This window comes from Monodelphis domestica, chromosome 2 (genome assembly GCF_027887165.1).
Source record: "Monodelphis domestica isolate mMonDom1 chromosome 2, mMonDom1.pri, whole genome shotgun sequence".
NCBI classification, from domain to species: Eukaryota; Metazoa; Chordata; class Mammalia; order Didelphimorphia; family Didelphidae; genus Monodelphis; species Monodelphis domestica.
In genome coordinates this window covers 459,665,445-459,679,396 of record NC_077228.1, presented here as the reverse complement: position 1 = coordinate 459,679,396, position 13,952 = coordinate 459,665,445, and the positions used below count along the sequence as shown (strand labels likewise).

At 39.0% G+C, this 13,952-nt stretch overlaps 1 long non-coding RNA gene across 1 annotated transcript; it reads right to left on the bottom strand.

Annotated features, from left to right (window-relative positions):
* Nucleotides 1–6,585: 6,585 nt before the first annotated feature.
* On the bottom strand, nucleotides 6,586–8,808 carry LOC130457494 (uncharacterized). Its single transcript, XR_008916737.1, has 2 exons — nucleotides 8,638–8,808; nucleotides 6,586–7,796 (listed from the first exon to the last, which is right to left on the bottom strand). It is a non-coding gene; the product is annotated as an uncharacterized LOC130457494 (long non-coding RNA).
* Between the last annotated feature and the right edge of the window lie 5,144 nt (nucleotides 8,809–13,952).

Below are 13,952 nucleotides of genomic sequence, written 5' to 3'. Positions count from 1 at the left end.
TCATATCAACTCTGGGGAGGAGGAAACACAGTTATTATTATTCTCATTTTACAGATAAGGAAACTGAGATTCAGAGAATGAAGTGATTTTCTCATGCCACAGGACCAATTAAGGTATTTGGATATACAGAGGATAACAGTAAGATAAAATGAAGAAATGTCACACGACCAGAGTCAGAATTGGAATTCTGGGTCTAAATCAGGCATGCTATCTGCTTCACAATGGAATAGAACATTGAAATGAGAATCCTAAAGATCTAGCTCCAAATCCTTCTTCAGGTACTTACCAGCTGTGTGACTTTAGGCAGATTGCTTAATTTCTCTAAGGCTCAGTTTCCCCATCTATAAAATGGGGATTATAATAGCACGTATCTCAGAAGGTTGCTATGAAGATAAAGTGAGATGATGTGTGTAAAATACTTAGCTAACTTTAAAGCATTACATAAATGTGATTTTAAATCATTTATTAATATTTTAATCACCAATTGGAGTTATTGTTCAAAATTGTTTTATTCAAATTGGAAAGAATATACTTTAGGGGTTCATAAGTACTTAGCCAGTTCAACAATGAATAAAACTACCCAACATTATGATGAAGTAAACCACATAGTCTCTGTCTCTAAGAAGCTTAAATTTAAATTTTATAAAAAAAGTAAACAAGCTTTCATTTAAAAATTTTTTTACTTAATGTTAATGTTAATTAAATTGTTTTTTTTCTTCTTCTTCCAATCCAGCCTCTTAATTTTAAACATAAAATGGCAAGGACCCAGAAAGGTTAAGTGACTTATTTAAAGTCATGCAGGTAGTAAGAGGAAAAGCCAAGAGTAGCACTCATTAGAACGTAGTTCTCCTGCCTTTTAAGTCAGTCAGTCACCTTCCTACTTCATCATCCCATCTCCATCATTTATCCAATCTTGTTTTTCGCTCTGAGTTTCTTAAGTCACAAGAAGGGAAGATGAAAGTTTGGCCAATAGAGTGGATCTGAACTATCCAGATATGGTATAAAATTAAAATTAAATATCAATAATAAAAATAATATATTTTAGGAGATTTATTAATGATCATTAGAAATCAAGGAATAAAGAGGATATAAAATAAAGACCATGTGCCCATGACTGATTAGTCATTTCAAACCCCCCATCTTACTGCCCCCACCATGCTTACTGCAAACCAAAAAGAGGGTGGGATCTTCCATGTCCTCACCTTATATCTCCCGTCTATAGGAAGTATATAACAACAGGAAGTAAGTGGGCTCCTGGGAAATGTAGTTCTTTTTTAGGGTAACAGATTTTCAATTATACATTACCACCTAAGATCTGTGGAAGACTAGTTGTAAACATAACCTGAAATTACAATAATTTGAAGATAAGAGGAAAAGAGGAAAAAAAAAACAATGATTGCTAGGTGCATTGACAAAAAAGCCAGTTAGGGACAGCCCACCTTCGACATGAGAGTATACAAACAAAACAAATGCATTCAACCCTACACAGTTCAGATCACCACATCCCAAAGTTCACTCTGGAACTTCTGGCGCAGTGTGTGGTCTGTGGAGGCATCTTCATGGTGCCTTCTCCAAACAGTTCACTTCAGAGAGATAGTGTGTTTCTTATCCTAAAATTACTCTCTAAAAGAATTTAAACTTTGCATTTTAGAATAATAATACATTCCCCCCCTGAAGAGGGTATTGAAAAACACAGGGATCACTTAGGGATGCATGGCTGAGTTATGAGGTATATGAATCAACTGGCAAGAGAAAAATCAAAAACATCAAAAAATCCAAAAAAAAAAAACAAAACAAAACCCTTCTGGATGAAGTATAAACTATCAAAGTCTTATGTGTAAAAATTCTAAGTAAAAGAAAAATAAATTTATAACAGGTCTTTGAATCAGGGCCCAATTAAAGTAATTTCTATCCCACAAGTCTGTATGACAAAATGCAGTAATATTTCACTTACCCATTTGCAGACAAGGCTATAGGAAGTTGCCATACTATAAGAGAGAAAAGGGACTAGATTATAGGAGCAAATGGGAGCTAGAATGGAGCCAGAATAATTTATGTCATGTATTTTATATAGAGTGTGTGTTACAAGGAAGATCTGCATTTAATACATGTTAAACAGCTGCAACCTCGTGTCTCACACATGATTAAGTCCTTGCACTCTGAGCAGAATGTAATCAACCAACGTAGGATTGGTTTGGTCTTTTTGACCTTGTGCTCTATTGGCACTATGCAAGTAGCTTTGTGCTTCTTTGGCACTGTGCAATGGTTCTTTCTGTATTCCCTTCTCCTGGAATCAGACAGAATCATTAAGCAAAGTCCCATATTTTTTTTTACTTTTAAACATTATTTTATTTGGTCATTTTCAAACATTATTCATTAGAAACAAAGATCATTTTCTTCCCCCCCCCCTCCCACCACCCCTCCCATTGGCAATGCATGCTTCCTCTGGATATCACATGTGTCCTCGATCCGAACTCATTTCCATGTTATTGGTTTTTGCATTAGGGTGTTCATTTATAGGCTTTCCTCAATCATATCCCCTCCGTCCCTGTAGTCAAGCTATTGCCTTTCCTCAGTGTTTTTACTCCCACCATTTGTCCTCTGCTTGAGGGTAGTGTTTTTTTTTCTCCTTGATCCCTGCAGGTTGTTCGTGGACATTGCATTGACACTAATGGAAAAGTCCATTACATTCGATTGTACCACCATGTATCGGTCTCTGTGTACAATGTTCTCCTGGTTCTGCTTTTTTCGCTCTGCATCACTTCCTGGAGGTTGTTCCAGTCTCCATGGAATTCCTCCACTTTATTATTCCTTTGAGCACAATAGTATTCCATCACCAACATATACCACAATTTGTTCAGCCATTCCCCAATTGAAGGGCATCCCCTCATTTTCCAGTTTTTTGCCACCACAAAGAGCACAGCTATGAATATTCTTGTACAAGTCTTTTTCCTTATTATCTCTTTGGGATACAAACCCAGCAGTGCTATGGCTGGATCATAGGGCAGACATTCTTTTATCGCCCTTGGGCATAGTTCCTAATTGCCCTCGAGAATAGTTGGATCAATTCACAACTCCACCTTACTTTCCATAGCTGTCATGTTAGCCAATCTGCTAGGTGTGAGGTGATACCTCAGAGTTGTTTTGATTTGCATCTCTCTGATTATCAGAGATTTAGAACACTTTTTCATGTACTTATTAATAGTTTTGATTTCTTTATTTGCCTATTCATGTCCCTTACCCATTTATCAATTGGAGAATGGCTTGATTTTTTGTACAATTGATTTAGCTCTTTATAAATTTGAGTAATTAGACCTTTGTCAGAGGTTTTTGTTATGAAGATTGTTTCCCAATTTGTTGCTTCCCTTCTAATTTTGGTTACATTGGTTTTGCTTGAACAAAACCTTTTTAATTTGATGTAGTCAAAATTATTTATTTTACATTTTGTGGCTCTCTCTATGTCTTGCTTGGTTTTAAAGTCTTTCCCTTCCCAGAGGTCTGACATGTATGCTATTCTGTGTTCACCTAATTTACTTATAGTTTCCTTCTTTATGTTCAAGTCATTCACCCATTCTGAGTTTATCTTGGTGTAGGCTATGAGGTGTAGATCCAAACCTAATCTCTCCCACACTGTCTTCCAGTTTTCCCAGCAGTTTTTGTCAAATAGTGGATTTTTGTCCCAAAAGCTGGAGTCTTTGGGTTTGCCATAGACTATCTTGCTGAGGTCACTTACCCCAAGTCTATTCCACTGATCCTCCTTTCTGTCTCTTAGCCAGTACCAAATTGTTTTGATGACTGCTGCTTTGTAATATAGTTTGAGGTCTGGGACTGCAAGGCCCCCCTCATTTGTGTTTTTTTTCCATTATTTCCCTGGATATCCTTGATCTTTTGTTATTCCAAATGAACTTTGTTATGGTTTTTTCTAAATCAGTAAAAAAATTTTTTTTTGGAAATTCAATGGGTATGGCACTAAATAGATAGATAAGTTTGGGTAGGATGGTCATTTTTATTATATTGGCTCATACTTCCAATGAGCAGTTAATGTTTTTCCAATTGCTCAAGTCTAGTTTTAGTTGTGTGGAGAGTGTTTTGTAGTTGTGCTCATATAGTTGCTATGTTTGTCTCGGCAGATAGATTCCTAAGAATTTTATTTTGTCTAAGGTGATTTTGAATAGGATTTCTCTTTTTAATTCTTGCTGCTAAGATGTGTTGGAAATATATAGAAATGTTGATGACTTATGTGGGTTTATTTTGTATCCTGCAACTTTGCTAAAGTTGTTGATTATTTCGACTAGCTTTTTTGTTGATTCTCTAGGATTCTTTTAGTAGACCATCATATCATCCACAAAGAGTGGTAACTTGGTCTCCTCATTGCCTATTTTAATACCTTCAATTTCTTTTTCTTCTCTAATTGCTACTGCTAGTGTTCTTAGTACAATTTTAAATAAAGTGGTGATAATGGGCATCCTTGTTTCATGCCTGATCTTATTACAAAGGCTTCTAATTCATCCCCATTGTAGATGATGATTGCTGATGGCTTTAGATATATACTGTTTATTATTTTTAAGAAAGGCCCTTCTATTCCTATACTTTTTAGTCTTTTCAATAGGAAAGGGTGTTGTATTTTGTCAAAGACTCTTTCTGCACCTATTGAGATAATCATGTGATTTTTGTTGGTCTGCTTGTTGATATGGTCAATTATGTGGATGGTTTTCCTAATATTGAACCATACTTGCATTCCTAGTAACAGATACTTTCATGAAATAGTGGAGTCTGAAAAGGCTTAAAATATTCACCTACAGTCTCTTTAAAGTTCCTTTCTCTGTTTGGATTCCCCTTTTTCACATTTCTGGAATCTCCCATAGTGAGGGAGAACATGGTTTTGAGGAATCCCAAACTGGATGAATCTTAAGAGATTGGGCAAGCCCAAATGGCAAAGGGTTTTAGGGAGATGAATTTCTTCACAGAATCTCAGGCAAGATAACTAAAAAGATCAGTGCAGTTATGAAAAAACATCCTAAAGCTGGAAGCTGTTTAAAATAGGTAATGTACTACTCTTTCCAAGAGTGCACTATACTTATAATTTATTTCTTGTTTGGAAGAGTAACTTCCTTCTTCCCTTTCCCCCTGAGGTAAAACTATAGGGATCAAGTTTGTTTCCCCTGCCACATGGACAGGGAGTTGGGAGGCTAATCGTTGCCTAAGGAAAATACACCCTTGTTTTTACCAGTTGCCCAGAGAGGTATGCTCCAAGTTTGTGAGTTCCAAAGATATAGCGGTAGCTACCAGTAGGAATAATTTGGGGCTGGGGCTGAAACTGGAGCAGGAGCAGGAGCAGGGGCAGGACTAGGAGCAAGCAGGATAGGCAGCAGCAACCAAAGACAGCAGGGAGGAATGAGGAACTCGGACTCAAGCAGATGGGTGAGAGAAGAGGCTTATCTCTTCTCTACCATGAGTCCCCTAGCTAAAAATAGCCTTGCCAGTAGGGAGAGTGACCAGGCAAAAGGTGGGGAAGGCAGAAGTAAAGCAGCAGCTTTGAAGAGAGTTTGGAATTCTCTCAGAGTTTGTGAGGGTGGGTGGGGCAAAAAGCCTTGGCAGGAGAAACGTGGCTTAAAAAATTTATCTAGGCTATCTTTAAAAAAATTGAGAGTTTTTTCTCATCCCTTATGGTTGCCAAAAATGTAAAAATTGAAATTAATGTCAAATAATATAAATACTTTATTTTAATGGATTTATTAATGATCATTAGAAATCAAGGAATGAAGAGGATACAAAATAAAGACCACATGCCCATGGCTGATTAGGCATTTCAAAACCCCCACCTTACCACCGCCACCATATTTACTACAAACCAAAAAGAGGGCGGGATCCTCCATATCTCCTCCTTATATCTCCTGTATAAAGGAAGTATGTAAGGACAGGAAGTCAGTGGGCTCCCAGGAAATGTAGTTCCTTTTTAGGGTAACAGATTTTCAATTATACAATGGGCTTCATGCCAGGTTTGCACTGCCTCCTAAACTAAAGACTGCAGAAAGGTCAATGATACGGTTTTCCCACAGGCACCTAAGAATGTCCATACTGGAATTGGAAATGGAGCTCAGGTATTCAAACTTCCAACCCAGGGTACCACCCCAGCATTCCACCTTATGATCTACCCTAGGAAAGAAGGAGAAGGAGAATGGAGATGCTTGATTATTGTTAGATTAAGTAAAAAAGAAAAGAAAAAGAGATTCAAGTTTTACAAACTAAGCTAGCAACAAAAGATAAAAGATGCCCTACAAAAAAAGGACAGGAATGTGTTAAGTTCCCCCATAGAATAATAATAGTATTTATTTATAGAAAGCTTCAGGATTTACCCAGAAATCCTGTGAGGTAGTCACTATAGTTTTCCCCATTTACAGATGAAGAAACTAAGACTTAATGACGCAAAATCATTTGCTTGGGTCATATAATTAATTAGTAAGAGATTAGAGCAATATTTAAGCCCAAGTGTGTCTGATTTTAAGTACAGTATTCTCCCCCAAGCCAGGAGTGAGTACTGGCAAATGTTTAATAATTGACTCTCTAAAAAAAAAATCACAGTACTTTTTAAAGTTTAATCAACTTTATTAACACTTTCTCCATCACCTACCTAACTTTAGACAATAAAACAATAAATTATGCCCTACTGTGTGATATTTAGTGATTTCTGAGGTATAAATTCACAAAAATGTCTGCCTAATGAGTTCTCCTAAGCTGGATCAAATAACCAATCAGTCAATCAACACACATTTATTCAGTACCTACTTAGAGCCAGCCATTATGCAATACAAGGAAAGCAATGAGAGAGTTCTTCTCAAGTAGTTTGTGTTGTTTTTAGGGTGGCCCTTAAAGTTCAAGGACTCTTTCATTTTTTCCTTTGGATCTCTGATACTTTGCATTCAGTTGGCACTTAGTAAATGGTTTATAAAAAAATTAAATTCAATACCAGACTTGATTGAATGGCTCCAGTTTAGAGAACAGATGCATTTATCAGTAGTACAAAGGAGTGACAGTCAGTAAACCTAGATAATTTGCTCATACAAGCGACACTCCACCTGGAGATATTAGGAACCTCTGCATTGATATGAGGCAATCTGAGTCAGAACCAAAGCCAGAACAAGCTTATTAGCACCTGATAGTAACACGGAGTCATTTCCCTGATTACAAGGAACCTAGCTGTCATTCCTACCCAGTCCAGGAAGAAGGCAGTGGCCTATCCCTCATTATCATTGATTTTTGGCACAAATGGCACTCTTATCTTTCCAGAAAAGGAAATTACATGTATTTCATACCTCAGAATAGATAAAACCCGGGAGAGGTTGGCTCAGTTGGGCCTTGGAGATGGAGCCCGTTGATAAAAGGATATGGGACTCTGTTGTCATTGGAGGTGAAGGAGCTGGTCAGCAAAAAAAGTGCAGATTCTTCTTGATCCAGTCTCTCCACCCCAAGAAATGTCTCCTGGGATCACCCAAGCACCCAGAGATAGTCGGTTGGAAGCTTTGGTCACGTGGGCTTTCATTTCATACCCTTTAGTAATCTTGAGACCATGGGGTAGAGTAGAAGGAATGAGAGACTTGGAAACAGAAGAGATTTGAATTCATTTCCAATGTCCAAATTGACCGTTTGTGTGACCTTTGGCAAGGCAGTTAACCTGGAGCCTTCAATTGCGTTTGTAAAATGGACTAACTCAAGGAGCAACCTCTTCACATGTTCCTTTCAAGACTCCAATAAATAATCTACCAGGGTGTATTTTGAGTCCAGCAGAGTGCTAGGTCCTTGGGAAGCAAAGACAAAGAACTTAGATTCTGTAAAATGCTTTGGAAATACCACTGTTATTTGGCCTGACAGGGAGAGTCCCATAGTCTCTCTCTGTCTCTCTGTCTCTGTCTCTCTCTGTCTCTCTCTCTCTCATCATACACACACACACACACACACACACACACACACACACACTGTTCTTCCTCCTCAGTTCCCTCCTTCTTCTCCTTCTAAGATCACTAAGGTCACTAAGAAGTGACCATTCATGGACCTACTTCCAATGTTAAAAAGGGCAGAAACCTTTATTTTGCTCTGGTTTTCTTACCAGAGCTGGTTAGGTAGCCTCCTGGCAGTCCATTTCCAAAACCTATCATATCAGTGCTGGACCTAGTGGGGACACATGATGGGCTTTCAGCCTTCAGGTGTTCAGAATTCACAAACTCAAGAAATTCCCCAGCCTTAGCATCCCTCAGAGCAGAGGCTAGACACCTGTGCCAGAACAGGCTTGCCATATTCTTTTTTTTTTAATTAATTAATTTTTTCCCATTCATTACATTAAAATACCCAGTTAACTTTCTCCCTTCTTCCTCCCCATCCCCCATAAGAGAAGGCACCATATGACAAAAACATATATGTATATATAAAACTATTTCTTAGAAGCAACCAGGTGACTAGAGAAAGGAGGTCCTGGGTTCAAACCTAACTTCAGATATTTCCTAGCTATGTGACCCTGGGCAAGTCACCTAGCCCTTACTGCCTAGCCCTTACTACTCTTCTGACTTATTTTACTATAGCAGGGAAGGATTTAGAAATACATAAATAGAGAAATAAAATAAATGAAAGAAAACTATGTCTTACTTATTTCTGCTTATTCATTCTTTCTTTGGAGATGAGCATTCACAAATCATTCTCCAAACAATATTTCTGCTCCTTTTTATAATGTCCTGCTTGACAGGCCAACTGAAGCAACATTATATCTTTGCTGGATATATTTTCCATGCTATTGTCGGTAAACTTATTTTTGTTCAATGTTAGATGACCTCAGCAATGGTGAGCTAGTAAATGTTTAACAATCACTTTTAAGTTAATAATTTACATTATTAGCATTTTCTCCTTTACTCTTCCTTAAGTCTAATCAATTTCAAAAAAAAATGAAAATCAAGCCCTGATTTTGTAGCATTTGCAAATTTCCAAGTATAAAATGATCACAATAAATATTTAGCAATAGGCTTTCTTGAACCAGTTTAAATTGGCTCCAACCTACTCCTGTATTATAGTGTTTTATTGTGTTCCAGTCCCAAACTGGAACCATCTAATTGTCCTGATGCAGGCCAGTCCCCAAAAGGGAGATAGCATGTTGCTATTCCCAAAGCCTGGGACTTCAGGACAACATTCATGCTGAATCAAGCTGGGTCTTCAGGAAGGTTTCATTTAGTAAATCTTTGGATACACCAATGTCTAGTTCTACATGAAATATATTGAATAGACTTAGCATGTTCCAATAAATATCATTGTCATAAGTAGACTTAGGAGACTCTTGAATTTTTTTTTTAATTACAAATGTGATATGATTTTGGATGGCTGGAAGAAGTGAATTTTTGTTTAAATAAGGGATGTATTGCTTCTGTTAGAGAACAGAAAATCCGTTAGAATAAATGTGAGCTGAGAGTGAAGATAAAAAAAAACATTCAATAAGACAAAATGCTGTAGTCTTAATGAAGGAATAAATACATGTTAATAGCCAAAAACTAAAATGAGATTACTAAGAAAAAGAGTTTGGAGAAGGAAGACCCAGCACCAAATTCTGAGATCTACCCTTAGAATGCAGACAGGGCAGGTCTTGATGGGTGAGCAGACAAAGGCAACTCAGAACGAACAGTCATGAAGAAAGAGAGCCAGGAGAGCACCATATCATGAAGATCCCAACAGGAAAGAGTACCTAGGAGGAGTTAATAGAGTCCACAACTGCATAGATTCAAAGAAGATGGGCTGGTCATGGAGCAAGAATAAGGAATTACTGATGGACAGACTTGGGGCTCCAGTGGTAGCTCTAGAGTAAAGAAGGTCCTTGGCAGGTTGGATGGACTCTTTGTGCTGAACATATCGGAGGACTTGGAGAAGAGTCTCACAGGATGGGCAGGCATTCATGGGGTGAGATCTGGATCATGAAAGGGAACTTGCACAGGGAAGAGATTACAACCACACTGGAGTACTGGATTCTACCTATTCCACAGGGTTGTTGTGTGTGTAAATATAAGAAGCTGTAGGAAACCCTTTGTAGCCAGAGAATGATCTATCAGCTTAAGCTATTAGTGATGCTGTTGTTGGTCTAGGAAAGAGGAGGTACTGATAAGAGACCCAGAGGACCTCCCATCAAGGATGTGCGACCTTGGACAAATTACTTGACTTCTCAGTGCCCTGGGCAATACTTTGAAGGCTACAAGCTACAGAAAAGGGTGCTGGCCTTCATGGGTAGAAGGAATTTCCTCACCAGAGAATTCCTTATACTAATGAAATCACAGGTCCAGTGTCTTTCTTATCAATAAAAACTGTATTAATTCGGAGCACACACACACCTCCTTTGAATCCTCCTTGTGTTTACTTACAAGCCAGTCCAGAAACAGTTGGTTATTTCCTATCTATCAAAGCACTTCTTATCCAAAATTCATTCATTCAGTCGGTTAATAAATATTCATTAAGCACCTACTATATTGGCTAAGCAGGGATAGATAGGTGACATAGTGGATAGGAGTCAGGAAAACTCATCTTCTTGAGTTCAAATCTGACTTCAGACACGTACAAGCTGTGGGACTCTGGGCAAGTCACTTAACCCTGTTTGTCTCCATTTCCTAATCTGTAAAATGGGCTGGAGAAGGAAATGGAGAACCACTCAAGTATTTTTGCCAAGAAAACCCCAAATTAAGTCAGGGAAAGTCGGAAGGGATTGAAATGACTGAAAAACATATGCCAGCCATTGTACTAAGTGTTAGGCATACAAAAAAAGGTAAAAGACAGTCTCTGTAACCATAGGCAAGTCACTTAACCTTGTTAACCTCAGTTGTTTCTCATCTATAAAATGAGCTGGAGAAGGAAATGGCAAACCACCCTGGTATCTTTGCCAAGAAAACCCCAAATGGGGTCATAAAAAGTCAGACAGGACTGAAAAACAATTGAACAACCTATGACAAACATTGTGCTAAGTGTTAGACATATAAAGAAAAGTAAAAGATAGTCTCTTGACCCTGGGTAAGTCATGTAACCCCATCTGCTTAGCCCTTGCCACTTTTCTGCCTTAGTATCAATTCTAAGACAAAAGGTAAGAATTGAATTTAAAAAAATTAAAATGTTAAAAAGACAGTCCCTGCTTTCAAGGAGCTCACAGTCTAACAGAGAAGACACAACTATGTACACACAAGCTATCTATGGGGAAAATAGGAAATAAACAACAAAGGGAAGATGTTAGAATTCAGAAGGATTTAGAAAGGCTTTCTGTAGAAGATGGAATGTAAGGCTTGAAGGAAGCCTAGGAAGTCATGGGGTAGTATGGGGTATGGGGAGGAGCATAAGGTGTAAGACCAAGAAGATGGAGAGAGACCAGGTTCAGAAGGTCTTCAAACATCAAAGTATTTTATAATCAATCCTGGAGGTGATAGGGAGCCATTGGAATTAATGGAGTAGGGAAAGTGATCCAGTCAGACTGTGCTTATTCATCACTTTTCCCACAGTCCCTCTGTATAACTTATTCCCTTTGTAAAAATTAAAATTAGTATATAATTTCAAATATTATATTTTATACGATTTATTAGTAATCACTAGAAGAAACAAAATAAAAAGGTAACAAAATAAAACCATGTGCCCATGGCTAATTTACCTTCTCAAACAGCCCACTCCACCAATGTCCCAATCCAGGAAGGAAAGAGAGCTAGCCACGGAAGACCACCCTATTTATCTCCTGTCTATGTCAGCATATAACAACAGGAAGTCAGTGGGCTCCTGGGAAATGTAGTTCAAAGGCACAAGATTTTCAATTACACACCTTGCATAGTTGAGGGATGAGCAGGAAGGCAACAGGCAATGAATGAGTATTCTTCAGAAAAGGGTGGGCCATTTTCCTTTCTCCTCTGCTCCTTTGTTTTTAACAATAAGATGTATGGGTCCCATTCCATTATCCTTTCAACAGTCATTTACTAAGTGTCTCCTATGGACAGGGGCTCAATGCCTTGGGGAGGGATGCATGGATACACTCCCATCCCTAATCACCCACATGCTCTGAATGGTGTTGGCAGCACCTGGCTCAAGTATGGCAGGTCCCCAAGCTGCCTATCAGAGAATCTAGATGGTTACTTTGGTGAAGCAGTCTGATGAGGCTCAAAGAGTAGAAGAATGGGCCAGGAGATCTCCCTCCTATTCATCTCTCTTCTCTAAGCTGTAATTTTTAAAATAATATTTTCATTTGAAAATGTTTGATGAATACTTTTTCAAAAGATATTTCTATTTCTTCTGAATCTCTTCCCCACTCCTAGCCTCACAGAACTGTCCCTTACAAGGGATCAGATGAGTAAATCAAATCAACATATGGATCATATCTGACAACATATGAATGCCTCGTTTGGTATCTATAGTTCCCCACCTCACTGTAAAGAGGGGAAGTCTGTTTTGCTAAGAGTCCTTTAAAGTCAAGTTTCCTCACATCCTGTTCTCATAAGAGGAACATGGCCAATGTGAACCCCCCAACACCTAACAGCACTTCCTCAATCCAACCTCCTCTTAAATGCTAGAAAGTAGAATTCTGTGTCCTTCCCCTGTTCACAATGCTGAGGGAAATCTGACCTGCCTCAGGCCTAATCTTTTAGTCCCTGTTCTGGGTGGAATCCAGGCCTCTGCCCTAATTGTAATGATTTTGACCTCACCAGCAAGTTAATGTTTACAAATCACACTTGTGACCAGCGTGATATTTTTTAAGCCTTGGAGCTAATATACAAGCCTTTGAAATCAATGTGGTACAGGAGATGGAGACTGATCCTAGAACCAGTTGTTGTTGTTTGGTCATTTTAGTCATATCTGACTTTTCTTGACCCCACTTGGGGTTTTCTTGGAAAAGACTCTAGAATGGTTTGCCATCTCCTCCTCTAGCTCATTTTACAAAAGAGGAAACTGAGGCAAACAGGGTGAAATGCCTTGCCCGGGGTCACATAACAAAGACACTGGAATGGTTTGCCAATTTCTTCTCCAGCTTATTTTACAAATGAGGAAATGGAGGCAAACAGGGTGAAGTGACTTACCTAGAGTCACAGTGACAGAGGCTAGATTTGAAGATGAGTCTTCCTGACTTTGGACCCAGCACTCTATCCACTGTATCACCTAACAGCCCTAGAACTAGAGGAGCTAGGTTCCAATCCATACTCTGACATTATTAGTGGGAATTTAATATAAATTAGACCCCTTATTCCTTTTGAAAACCCATTTTTGTCAGTATCAGCCCCATCCGGGCACACATGCATACTAAGGGAAGATGCCAGAGGCCTTGTGGCTCCCTGGCATCCCAGAAGAGGCTTGCCACTTGTTCCTGTGACTACTGGCATCTGGAAGACTGGGCCCTGACCTGGACTGAGGTCAAGTCTGTCCAACCAGAGAGACCCAGAAGGAGTGGCACCAATGGTTTATAAGAGAAGGGACTAAGTGTGTGAATTTAATATAAATCATACCCCTTATTCTGTTTGAAAACCCATTCTTGGTTGATTTCAACCCCACCTTTTGACTGGCCATATACACATATAATGGGAGGACCCCAGAGGTCTTTATGGCTACCTGACGTCCTGACATGGTGTCCTGGAGAACGAAGGGAGGTGGCAGAAGTCCCTGTTCAATGGGTGATGTGGCAAAAAGTCAGGACTCAACCAGGACTGAGGTTAATCAGAGTCCAGAAGAAGTGGTGAAAGCTGACTTTATAAGAGAGGGACACGAGAAGCGTGCTCTGTCTTGCTGGGCACTCATCACTCTATCTTCTTTGGAACATTTCACTCTGGGCATGCATTGGCTTATCTTGAAGCCACAGGAAAGCCACTTGCAGGAGGAGCCAATGTAGCTGAGCATGTAAATTGGCTAGGAATTATGGTGGCCAGGGATCTCTCTCTCTCTCTCTCTCTCTCTCTCTCTCTCTCTCTCTCTCTCTC